At 44.4% G+C, this 13,240-nt stretch overlaps 1 protein-coding gene across 2 annotated transcripts in view; it reads right to left on the bottom strand.

Annotated features, from left to right (window-relative positions):
- Window positions 1-8,066, bottom strand: part of HNF4G (hepatocyte nuclear factor 4 gamma) — a 115,543-nt gene extending 107,477 nt beyond the window's left edge. The window contains exon 1 of one of the 2 annotated variants that reach the window (XM_046642292.1): window positions 7,805-8,066. The gene's annotated coding sequence lies outside the window, so the exon portion shown is untranslated. The remainder of the gene's footprint in view (window positions 1-7,804) is intronic. The other variant, XM_046642291.1, reaches the window with a different exon arrangement.
- Window positions 8,067-13,240: the final 5,174 nt, after the last annotated feature.

Raw genomic sequence — 13,240 nt, 5'->3', positions numbered from 1 at the left:
GAACTCTCCAACACTACTGATGGAACAGAAAATGGTACAATTACTCTGGAAACCAGTATGACACGTTCTTCCATATGATCCAGCCATTATACTCCTAGGTAATTATATAAAGCAAATGACAGCATATGTCTACACAAAGAGTTCGTGCAAGAATGTTCACAGCAGCTTAATCTGTAAAAGTCCCAAACTGGAAACAATCCAAATATTCATCAACAGGTCAATGAATAAACAAATTGTGGCTTATCCACACAATGTCATGCTATTCACCAAAAAAAAAAAAAAAGAATTGATAGATGCAACAAAATGAGTGAATCTCAAAATAATTACGGTAAGTAAAAGAAGCGACACAAAAAAATGCAATACTGTATGATGCCATGGATATAAAATTCTAGGAAATGCAAATTCATCTTCAGGGGCAGAAAGTAGATCCGTGGTTATTTCAGAGAAGAGGAGGAGGTAGAGTTTTCAAAGGAGCTTGAAGAAACTTCTAGGGGCGTTGGTTACACTCACTATCTTTATTGTGGTGATTGTTTCATGGGTATATACATCTGTCAAAACTTTTTAATTGTGCAGTTTAAATACGTGCAGTTCATTATACATGAATTGTACCTCATAAATGTTTTTTTTAAAGGAGTAAGTTACTAATACACACAACAAGATGGCTGAATCTCCAAATTATTGTGCTAAATATAAAACAGACACAAAACACAAAAGGCTACATGCTAAATGATTCTATTTACATATTTTCCTGGAAAAGGCAACACTAGAGACAGACATCACATCAGTGGTCTCCTGAGGAGGTGGGGGGGCTACTGCTAAAGGGCATAAGGGAATTTGTGTGTTGGAAGGGTGCAGAACTGCCCTATGTCTGCATTGTGGGAGTAGTAACACACAACTGTATACATTTGTCAAAACTCATTGAAGTGTATGCTTAAAAGGGACAGATTTTACTCAACGTAATTTATATCGATATAATTATCTCAATGTAATTGTATCTCACTATCAATAAATTATATCCCTCTTGACTTAGAGTCATATGTCATCTCCTGTGTAACCCACTCCAGGAAACGTCAGTGGGCCTTCTGCTAGGTTTCTATAGCCCTTCTCTAGTACTCGTCGTCTATATTTATCACAGTGAGTAATAATTCTTTCTTCATATCCCCAACCAGACTTGAAAAGCATAGGAGAGAATTGTTTCTAGTCGTTGCTTAATGCCCAATATAGAATGTAGCGCTTGAAAATTAGGTTCTCAACAAATGTTTTAATTCTATTATTGCATTTCACCTTCCTCCTCCATTAACGCTACTCATTCATTCAGTGAACACGTACTCATTATACTTCAACTGAGTGCCCAACTAAAGAAGTGGGCAAGAATAACACAGTTCCTCCCCTCAGAGGTCTAACAGTCAAGCCTGGGAGAATGACCACCAAACACGCAACCACAACATGTGATGAAGTTGGTGGGTATCATGACAGGGAAAGAACAAGATATAATTAAATTGGTATATTGGTGGGGGCCAGCCAGTGGCACAGCAATTAAGTTTGCACATCCCACTTTGGCGGTCCAGGATTCGCCGGTTCGGATCCTGAGTGTGGACCTACGCAACGCTTGTCAAGCCATGCTGTGGCAGACATCCCACATATAAAGTAGAGGAAGATGGGCACAGATATTAGCTCAGGGCCAGTCCTCCTCAGCAAAAAAGAGGAGGATTGGTGGCAGATGTTAGCTCAGGGCTAATCTTCCTCAAAAAAAATAATAAATTAAAATTAAAATTAAAAATTGGTATATTGGGTCAAGAGGTCAGGAAAGACTGTGAAGCTGGTATTTCAGCAAAGGCTCACAAAATAGGTAGAAGTTGGCTAGAACGGTGAGGGAAAAATGACGGCGATGGTAGCTGAGAGTGTTACAAACAACAGAAACAGCACTTTTGAAGACACACAGCATGGTGCACTTGAGGAACTAAAAGAGATTTAGCCCAGCTGAAGTCTAATGTAAGGGATCTCAAGAAGAGAGAGACGAAGTTCATGGACCAAGTCACACGGGGTCTAGCGATACAAAGACACTTGGACATCACGTTAAGGTCATTCAGAAGTTAACAAATTGTTTTAAACTGAGGATAAAAGACAATGATTAGATTTGTTTTCTCTACATCACTCTAATTGCTATTGGGGAACTGACCAGAGACCAGTAAGACTATGAAAGGAGAACAGTAGCTTGTTGCAAAAAAATCCAGGTTAGAAATAACAATTACCTAGCTGAAAATCAGTCCAAATTAGGGAAACAATAGTCTACCTAAGTACCCTACATCCTCACTCAAATGACCAAATAAGGTTTGGTTTCGCCATACAAGCTAAGTTTTAAACCATGAACAACTTCTACGGATATAAGTGTTAAAAAACTATAAATCCATAGTGGCCATGGTCAAATCAAAGTTTCCTGGACAATCCTAAAAAATATGGACTTGTAGTCGGATTCAATCCCTCGCATTCCCTCACCTTCCGTATTCTACAGTTCCTAAATTCAGTCTAAAGATCTCCAAAGCATCTCTAGATTCTATCCCATGGTCTTCCCATCTTCATTGCCACTGGACCATTGTGAAAGCGTCCTACTATTCCCCTCTCTTGTCTCTCCCTCTTTAATCCATCCTCCAAAATGTTGCCCGTTAATCTTAAGGAAAAAAAAGAGAGAGAGTTTTCAAAACCCAACCTACTTACAGACTTTTGATGGCTCCCCATTGCCTGCAGGATGGAGCTCAAATCTTTATCACCCACATTGAAGACTGTCAGAACCTGGCCCAGCGTTGCTTGCTCACTTCATCTTTTTTTTTTTTTTTTCCTTTTTCTCCCCAAAGCCCCCCAGTACATAGTTGTATATTCTTCGTTGTGGGTCCTTCTAGTTGTGGCATGTGGGACGCTGCCTCAGCGTGGTTTGATGAACAGTGCCATGTCCGCGCCCAGGATTCGAACCAACGAAACATTGGGCCGCCTGCAGCGGAGCACACGAACTTAACCACTCGGCCCCGGGGCCAGCTCCGCTCACTTCATCTTTTGCCATCCCACCTACTCCAAATGCAATTCCCTCTGCCCCAAACACTTTTCAGGTTCTTCTCTACTCAGTAAGTTCTCATCATAAAGTCATTAACTCCTCCATGAAATCTCTCCAGGCCAGTCAAGCTCAACGTGTCCTTTGTGCTTCCGTTTTCCACGGTATTTCTATCTATTGTACTAATGGCGTGGTTATCACCTTAAGTCACAGACAGTTACATGTGTTTGTCTTCCAAGTGGATTATTTGTGTTTGAGCGTAGGGACACCGCTTTATTCATCTTTGTATTCCAGGCACCTAGTAATGTGTGTATACCTTAATTCTCGCTAAATTAATATATATTAACCTTATTTGCAACCTATAGCCATTAACGCCTAAAACAAGATGATGCAAAAAAAAAAAAAAAAATGGGACAGATTCTGTAATCTTCAGTAAGCCAAGAGCACAAGCAAAGCACAAGACAGTATGCAAGCCTAGAGGAACAATACTCACAGATTCCAAATATTAAAAAGCACTAAATTACTAGGCCTAGATGATGTTATCAGCTGATACTTTTAAATGAGATGGCCTAGATGTCTGCGTTGACTTTCTGCTATCAGATATAAATGTGGTTCTTCTATAGTGAAATAGTATGCCAAGAAAGCATCAAACAATCAACAAATAAAACGCTTGATTTAAATAATACAGGAATTAATCCACATATACTTTGAGAGCAAGGACTGTTACTCTCATTTTATAACTTTTTAAACCGAGGCACAGAAACATTAAGCAGCTTGCTCAAGGATACACAGCTGGCAAAGGGCAGAACTAAGGTTTACACACAGGTTTTAACAATTCCAAAGCCCATGTTCTAACCATTGGACTATATTCAGGGCGATCCTTGTCTACACTACTTAGCTAAAAGCTCCATGAAGTCAGGGGCTATGTCTATCTTATTCATCAATGCATCTCCGAGGCCTATTCAAGGGCTTGGCAAGGTCTCGAGGGGTCCATAGTCTCTTGAAGTCTTTTGCAATTTGTGTATGTAAATATAATTTATCTAGAGATAGGGTCAATAAAAACAAGTGACACTTATGAAGAACTTACTATAAATCAAGCAGTGTTTTAGATGCATTATCTCATTCTGTCACAACAACAATGCGTATCAGGTGGTGCTCACTATATGCCAGGCATTGTTTTCACGTTAACATACATAATTATCATCCCAATCCTATGCCATGGGTATTATAATTAGATGCACTTCAAAAATGGAGACACTGGGCCTCAAAGAGGTTAATTCACCCAAGTCCCCCTGTGTTCCCCTTTTAGTAAATAGCTGGGCAGGCATATAAACCTCCCTATGTGATAACAAAGCCTTCTCTCTTGGCTTATGCGCCATGAGCTCGTCATCCTCAAAGACCTTCACATCCCCAAAGTGTTAAGAGAATCAAGAAAAAAAGAAAAAAGATGAACTCATGCATTCTCCAGAAAACCGTCTTGATAAAACCAAAGGTTTTCACAGCAACACAACAACAGAGGCTATGAGCTAATTCTCCCACATAGACGGCTATTATGTAATCATATATTAAATACAAGGCAGGAAGTATAGGCAGATGCGTTCTTTAAGGTGTACCCATAATGAACGGGCAAGATAGTACTGAGTTCCAAAGGTACTTACATAAACAACCCAATATGTACACATGTAGCTCCCGATACAGCAGGAGCAGAGGTGCTACTAGCCCTTACAGGCGTTTTGCGACCTAAAAAGTGCCTTCCCCGGGGAACACCCAGACAAGAGCAAAGGTTCATGGCTTGACCTGTGGGGTCGGGTCAAGGTTTCAGTCCTCGCTTCCCCCTCAGCTGGGCACCCCTGTGCAGTGAGCAGCCCATGACCACGTGGAACAGCTATGGTTACGCTCATGGCCTAGAGCCACAGTGCCTGGATTTGAATCCCCAGATTTATCCCCGTAGATGTGTGACCTTAGTCAAGTTCTTAAATTTCTGTCCACTTCACTTTCCCATCTGAAACGGGGAAAATATTAGTATGAAGTATACAAATTTACTTAAAGAATCTAAAAGAAACAGTACATATAAATGGTTTACGACAGTACGTAGGACATATTCAGGATTCAGCGAGGATTAGCTAAAATATATGTATTGTTAACATTAAAATCACAATAGCAACTACTAGGCACACCATTGTCACTTATTTGCAATATAGAAATTCTCACTTATCATGCGTCAGTATCTCTAGCCATTCAGTAAATGGATAGAGAGTAACTAATGCAGTGACAGCTTTTATAAGCTCAAAATAAGACAGTATTTTGAAATGCATTTAATTTTCTTTCCACTTCAATATATTTCTTATGCGAAATTCTCAAACTCTTCAAATCAGATGTTTCAAGACTGGTTTATATAATTTCCAGATATTTTTTCTTTGGTTTTTTTTTTTTTTTTTGAGGAAGATTAGCCCTGTGCTAACATCTGCTGCCAATCCTCCTCTTTTTGCTGAGGAAGGCTGGCCCTGAGCTAACATCCATGCCCATCTTCCTCTACTTTATACGTGGGACGCCTACCACAGCATGGCTTTTGCCAAGCGGTGCCATGTCCGCACCTGGGATCTGAACCTGCGAACCCGGGCCACCGAAGCGGAACGTGGGCACTTAACAGCTGTGCCACCAGGCCACACCCATTTCCAGATATTAAACTCCAATAATAAGAAATCAATTTTCAACAATCAGACGGGCAACATTCGAAACACATCATTATTATCCACTGTTAGCAAGAGCAGGGTAAATATCCTGTGGGTACTCAGGAAGACTCTCTTTACAATGTCTATCAAATTCAAAGAGAACATCCCCCTGGAACCAGCAATTCTTTTCTCAGAATAAATCTTCTGTAGTACTCTCGCAAGGATAATGTACACAGATATTCACTGACTCATTGATTGTAATAGTAAGAAATTGGAAAATTCAAGTGAAGATTCTGGGGGATATCGGCTGGCTATATTGTGCAGACACATCAAAAAAGGAATCTTCACATATTGACAGAGAAATTTTTCAAAACCATTAAGTGAAAAATAAATTTTGAAACACTGATCTGATATGAAGCATTATTCAATTTTTTGAAATAATGAAAGAAAAATTCCTGTGGTTCTACACACGAAGGGACATAAACGCAACCATCCATGGCGGGTACACATGCGGAGTGGAATAGAGAAAGGGGTTCACTTTATATTTTGCTATAATTTTCAAGTTGCTTTATAAGAAAGTAGTGCTTTTGGAATTCATAGAGATAACAAGAAGTTTCAAAAGAAACAGGGAACTCAAATACTTATTTGCATGCGGGTATTAAAAAAAATCTTAGCAATCCTCAAAATTAACTTGTGGTGTCCTATATGCTTATAATCATAATTGCAGAATAAAGTGCTTATGAGGTCTTAATAGACACACTTTATTTAGTAAAAAGATTGTACTACCTTCATAAAGCATGTTGAGAAAAATTCCATATTTGTAGGCCTGTAAACGGAGCTCAGGAGGAATGAGAAGAAGAGAACAAATGGCTCTCAATTTCCACTCCACTTTGAAAAGTGACAAACCAGTCTTTACCACCACTGTCACCTCCCTCTCCCCCACCCTCCCCCAAATGGTACCAGAGAGGAGCCCAACTCTACTTGGCCACTGACTTCAAACGCGCAGTAAATACACCATGTGGCTTGACTGAGAGCATCCACAGAAGAGGAAAATAGAGGGAAATGTAGTGAGAGGGTGGGGACAGCAGGATTAGCATGGAACAATGGTGATAGCTGGAGGGGAAGAACGTTTTAATGATGAAGAAAGAGAAGATACATGTAAAATGAATGGAAAAGCTAGAGAAAGCAACAAAACAAAAATAGGAAATGCTGCTATCAATAAGGTGTTTAGTTTTCTGGACATCCCGTTAATTTTAGAGCTGCTATATTCCGCACACTCTAGCCCTTGAAATGGAAGTTTACTGAAGATGGTTTGCATGGTAGACAGGGGTCCTCTGTTTTGAGCAAGCTTTAGAAACACAGCATATCAGGTATGAAGCACATTTTATACTCAATTCAAAGATCTTGTCACGTGCTGCCTTATTCCCGTTAGACATGGAATGGCTTAACTGGCACACTGTTTTAACAACTTCCAAAGGACATTTCTTCCCAAAGGAAGCTAAAATGGTTTAAAGAGAATGATATATGTGTATGTATATATGTACTTGATATATATATATATGAATGAACATATTATATTCATAGGTCTCCCCGAGCAGTATAACCAGACGATGCCCACTCCCAAAGTGTATCTACGAGAGAAGCGACAGAAGCTGAGACTGGAGCAAAGCCTTGGGGTGATGCTCCAGGACCAAGCCCCTCCCCACGAACCTCTGCTGTCCAGAGCTATCCAGACGCCCCAGCCTTGCCCCAGGCCACAGAAACACTTCACCAAAGCCCCCAGAGACCCGGCCACCACGTGACCCGCCGACACACACCAAAGCTTTCTCTCCCGAACAAATCCAACTTTTACTTTACTTTTCCTGGGCGAAAGCTTTGCGCATGCCCCCCGCCGCCTCTCCTGCAGCCCTTTCTTCTGCCCTCCAGCGCAGGCTGCGGGAGGCCTCGAGGTGTCTGCTTTCAACCCTGCCTGGCCTGGGGGTCCTGAAGCTCAGCCCCTGCCGGGCGGGCGCCCCTCCTTCAGCCGCCTGAGGGGGACGCAGACTCCTCCCGCGCGGCCCCGGGCGCGGGGCGCGGCCGGGAAACTTACCTGCGCGGAGCGGCTTCCGGAGCTCCCGCGTCGCCGTCAGCCGCGCGGCCGCCGCAGCATTGCCAGCAGCCGCCGCAGGGCCCCCGCCCGCCCCGGCAGCGCTGTCCTGTGCCGCACTTTTCCGAGCCTGGGAAGTCGGCGGAGGGCTCGGAGGTGGGAGGTGGGGGTGGAAGGTGGGGGTGGGGCTGGGCGATCGGGGAGCGGAGGCTTGAGGATGTTGTTTGTTTGTTTGTTTGTTTTTCCCGATCCCTAGCAAGAGACTTTAGACCATATGCTGGGAGAATATGAGCTTTGCTCAATGGCGACAAGGCACAGGCCTGACTCGTACAGTCCGATCGATTTACTAAACAAACTGAAACGTGGGTGGGGATGTTAAACAGTAACCAGCAGCTTCAATGAAAACTGAAAGCAGCGAGGCCGCCACCGCCTCGGCGCGCTCATTTCCCAGTTCCCAAGGCCCCAGGGCGACCGGCGCGCGGGCCAGCAAGTCCCCAAACCTCGGCCTCTGCGGGCCCGAGCGGCTCTCAGGGGCTGCCCGGAGGCCGCCAGGCGGGAACGCCACCTGCACGCGGCTTGACCATTTGCAGCCGGAGTCGTCTCGCTCCCGCCTCCCGCACCCCGAGGAGCCCCGCCAGGGTCCCCGCCCACGGCCGGAGGCCCAGCGCGGGCCGGCGGCGCCGGCACCGTCCCCCGCCCCCGCCCCGGGTCCCGTCTGGTCTAGGCCAGTGGCAACCCGGGGGCAGTGCGTTTGGACAGCGGTGGCGGAGACAAACCTGCTGATCGCAGAAGGCAGATATAATTCCGAGCCAATGAGGTCCAGAAAAAGGCCGGAAGTATTGTTAAGGGGAATTAAATAGGTTCCTAGGAACAGCAACTGCGGCCACACCACTAGCGGAAAACCATTTCATTAAACCGCACTTTGGGCCGCTGAGGTTAACTTCTGCACTGACGCTGTGACCACTTAGCAAGAGCTCCAGGAAGAAAGAGGAGACTCCTTTTCCGCCCGCGGCCAACCCAGCCACCTGTGGCTTCAGTCATTTAGCAGCTTTACATTTGTATCTGATAGAAGCGTCCTTTCTCCCTCCCATACCCTGGGCCCCTTCTCAAGCTCTAGACTTCGAGAAATGATGCTCTGACCCATCCAGAGACGCGCGGGTCAACTCGATCAGGCTTTGTTAACCAAACGATATAGCCTGAAGTCGTGGCTTTTGAAAACATCTCAACAATTTAACTTCGTGGTTTCAGGAATGAGTGACTGCAGGTCAAACAAGTAATTATCCTCAGGAGATAAATAGTTACTTAATCCGTAAGGTTTTTCTTTTCCGACCAGGGGGTTGGTGGTTATTTTAAGACTGTAATGACAATGCCAGGGAGATCAAAGGGTTGGTATCTTCTCTTTTGCTCTTTAGATCGGGTTTACTAAACTTTCTCGGTTTCCTCCTTCTGAATCTCTTGCTGAAAGGCTCTTTTAAAAACAAGCAGTTGGTTGTTTTAGAAATCTGAACAAAGGGGAGAGATCATGTACTATTTTCTTTAAATCGACCTTCTTGAGAAAAAAACATTCTTTGGGTCCTTGCTGCCCATGCGGTTTGCAAACCTGTGTCACGAAAGTGGTCTCTCTCCAGGTCGCCTTCTGGAAATCCTCCAGAGACAACTGAAGCGGAAGAGTAACAATTAACGGGCTTTATTTATTATGCAAATCTTTCATACCTGTCTTGTTTAAAGATCACCTGTCGACATTCCCTTTAAAAATATTTCCACATACTTGGATAATGAAGGTTGTCTTACTATATGCCAAAATATAAATATATTCCCATAACGCATAAATAATTCCCATAAAATGCTGAAAGTCTGAAGACAGAAATTCTCCATTCCCTTACACGGAAGCTTTAATGCCACCTGACGTCTGTTGTGCCCAGCAGAGAAACCATATTTTAATTCAATAGTCTCAGTTTAGGTATGTCACTCTTAACCTCGATGTCAGTGGGTTCAGTTTTGGATAATCACCTCATCATCGATGTGTGGTAGGTTCCCTGATCCACCAGCAAACGACGGTCGCATGTTGTGTGTGCAAAATTATCTTGGCACAACACGTAGAAACTTTGCCAGAGAATTTTTGACTGGTGATGAGAGAAATGGTAGTACATTCAAGGAAGTATAAACTCGGTTAAGACTTATTCATTATCTAAAGGAAGCATTGCATTTGTTCCACTAAGAGAAATATCTGAGAGTTTATGTAACACTGCCAGTCTTTCCGCTCCGACAGCAAGAAGGGAGTGGTTCCAGATGACTAAATAAATAAATAGACAGAGAAGCGAAGTTAAGTGCTAAAGGAAGGTGTGAGGAGTTGTCTGGACAGTTTTTACTAGATCAACCAATGCCAATTGACCAAGGTTTAGAGCATCACTTATATTGTTCCTGTAACTAATTTATTACGATTCTTCATGGCATGGGTTTATGATGCTGAAAATGAAAACTGTGCTCTAAGGAGAGCTGTCTTCTGATGCATTGTGGCGGGGTGGGGCACGATGAGAAGGAAGAGATCAGGATAATTTTTTAGGGAAAATGTCACAGAAGATATGAAGTTCTGTTTCAATAGTTAGTGTTTAGGGGGAAATTATACACATATGTATTTAGGTCACATCTGCTCTTTTAACCTAAAATTAAACACAGAAAATGTGGCGTCAAAAACACCTTTACTTCACTTTCCTGTTAAATGTATCATTTAGCCTGTGCTTTTTGCTTTCCGCTTTGTTCATCTGTTTTACACCATTTTTTCTTCTTCTCCCCAAGGCCACCAGATCGTCTTGATAAGAATTCCAGGTTTTCCCCTCGAGCGGTTCTGATACTATCAATTAAAAGCAATGGCCTTGGGCAGAGCGCTCAGGAGGTGGGGAGTGCGCGGGCAGGCGCGCAGAACCTCAAGAATAAAGGTATTCCAGGTATAAGCACCCAAAGAGACCCTCTTTCCCATGGGCAACTCCACGCCCCTCGCCCTACATCAAACCATCACAGGACGCGAGCGGGAAGTGTCCTCTCCGCGTCCAGGCGCCCCACCTCTCTGACCTGGCTACGCACGGGATGCTCCCGGATCGCCGGCGCGCCCACACTGGAGCCGGCCACCGCCCGGCGCGGGCGCAATGGATGGCCATCACCGCCCACCCTCACGCACGTTTGCGCGCAGGAGAAAAAAAAAGAAAAAGATGAAAAACTCATACAGTTCTCCACCTGCCGGTCCTTCCTGGATTTGGGCCGAGCCCGGGGACCCCTTCCAAGCCTATAAAGTCTGTGAAGGACCGCTGGCGGGAAGCGGCCCCGGGGACTCAGGTGAAATGAGTCTGGAGCTGCGCTCAGCGCATCCTCGAACTGGCCCGTGGGGGCTGTGTTTGACCCTGGGGGCGAAACTACGGGTAAAGCAGCCTCCGCCAGAATTTCAAAAACTCCCTGCAGGCCACGGAATGTTTTATGCATCAGAAAGGAAGGCCGGGATTCAGGTCACTGGGACTGGAAGCCGGGGAAGGGCTCGGCCAGCAGGGCGGGGGGTTGGGGGGAGGGCAGGCGGGAGCAGCCTGAAGCCATCCAGGCCTCCCGTGCGGGGCTGCGGGCTTTTTCCCCGCCAGCCACTCACTACTTGCTCGTCCTGTCTCTTTCAGGGAAAGCACAGTCCTTTTGCTCCCTGGCACAGCCCTAAGCTAGGGCACTGATTGCGGAAATATAAAGAGGCAGGCTCCTGCCCCTGGGAAGGGGGATGTCGAGCCTTTTCATGTGCTCCAACCCTGCGCAGTAGCCTCCAGCGAGGTCGGCCCCTCCGGCCTGGAGCTGTAGTGGATTGTGACTCCGATCCCGGGGCTCTTGCACCCTCGTCTGTTTTTGATTTGTCGGACTTTTCATGGGGCACCCACCTTTAATGCCTTGAATTTAACGTGGTCAAACAAAACAAAAATCAGTAGAACCAGCAGATCGAATACAGAGGAGGGATTGAGTGGTGTCCCTCCACCAGCGGCTCCACCACCACCTTGTAATTTCTAAAAAGCAACGTCCAGATCCCTGTCTGGCCCTTTTGGGGAGTCACGCGCTTGAGAACACTTGTGAAAAGCTTCAGGCATGGCCTCGAGGACTAGGCGCTCTGCTTGCCCACTCACTGACCCAGATAAAAATTAGTCTGTGTTTTATACACAAGGCACACATCAGGAGTACCCAGAATAAGTCCATATAAGTAAGCCCACAGGAATGTCCCCAGACTACGTTACCTGTTAATATAAATGTAAAGCCAAGATTTCAGATTGAGCGTCTAAATTGAAACTGCTCTGCATATGTTACGCATCTGGCTGAGACACTGTGAAAATCGAACATTCAATAATTCTCAATGTCAACGTAAGGTTCCTGTGCCAAAAAAGCAAACTGCTAGGCTGGATCTCTTTTCCCCACCCTCCCCCGCTCTTTGTAGATTTCCTGCTGAAGTATTGATTGCCAAGGTCTCTGCAAGATTTGCAAACTTTTACGGTCATTTATGATGCATGCAATAAAAAAGAGGTGATATGAGCATGCTAGTTCAAGGTGTAATGCAAAGATGTATTCGGTGCCCTTGGCAACTATCTGTGGGACCTGTTTGTCTTTGCAGAACACGCCCTTCTCTGCAATGAACCCCTCTGTGACAAAGAGTGGCCCTTTACATTTGCAGGGCCTTGGCCCCTCAGTGGAAAGACACGTGTTCAAACCAGAAAATTCGGTTATTTCAACCTCATTTCAAACCAGGAAAAAAAAAATCTAATCAAAACTGTGGAGAAAAAAAAAAGAATCTTTTTAAAGCTTCCTATTTCCCTACTATCTCCTATCATAAAGAAAAAAAAGAAAATCTATTACCGAGTTATAATGCAATCTCTATCTGCCCCGTGTATGACAGGGAGCCACAGCACCTTCCCCTGTGAGAAAATAAAAGGACCGAGTTTACACAGAGACAACACACCATTTTAGACTGCACGTGCCCAAAGGAGAAAGAAAAAAAAAAAATCTTGAAGTTTTATGTGAAAATACACGCCTAGTTAAATACAGATTGGTTGCTGGATTTGTTTTACAATTTTTCAATAAAGAAAGTAAATACGCAAGAAGGCTGTTGTTTTACTCTCTAATTGTAGACAGAACCTAAAAGCCTTATTAGAAACATTACACCCGTTTACCAGTATTACCAGTCCTTCTTTTGCTTTTTTTTAGGGCTATGTGTAGGGAGTTGAGGGAGAGAAAGAAAAGAGACTTAGTTCTAAAATTTCCTACTTTGAACCAAATCGGTTTTCTCATCTAGTGCTGCAAATAAGAGCAGCCCACACGTAGTTTCTGAAAGGTATTCGGAATCTTATACCTGCCATCTAGTGGACGTAAGAGAAAATGCTGATTCTAGACATCCTTAAAAGACTGACTCTCTAGCTGTTGTCTTACTTA

The sequence above is a fragment of the Equus quagga genome, chromosome 16 (assembly GCF_021613505.1).
Source record: "Equus quagga isolate Etosha38 chromosome 16, UCLA_HA_Equagga_1.0, whole genome shotgun sequence".
Lineage (NCBI taxonomy): Eukaryota > Metazoa > Chordata > Mammalia > Perissodactyla > Equidae > Equus > Equus quagga.
Note: the sequence above shows the minus strand (reverse complement) of the source record. Positions and strands in the feature narration are given on the sequence as shown.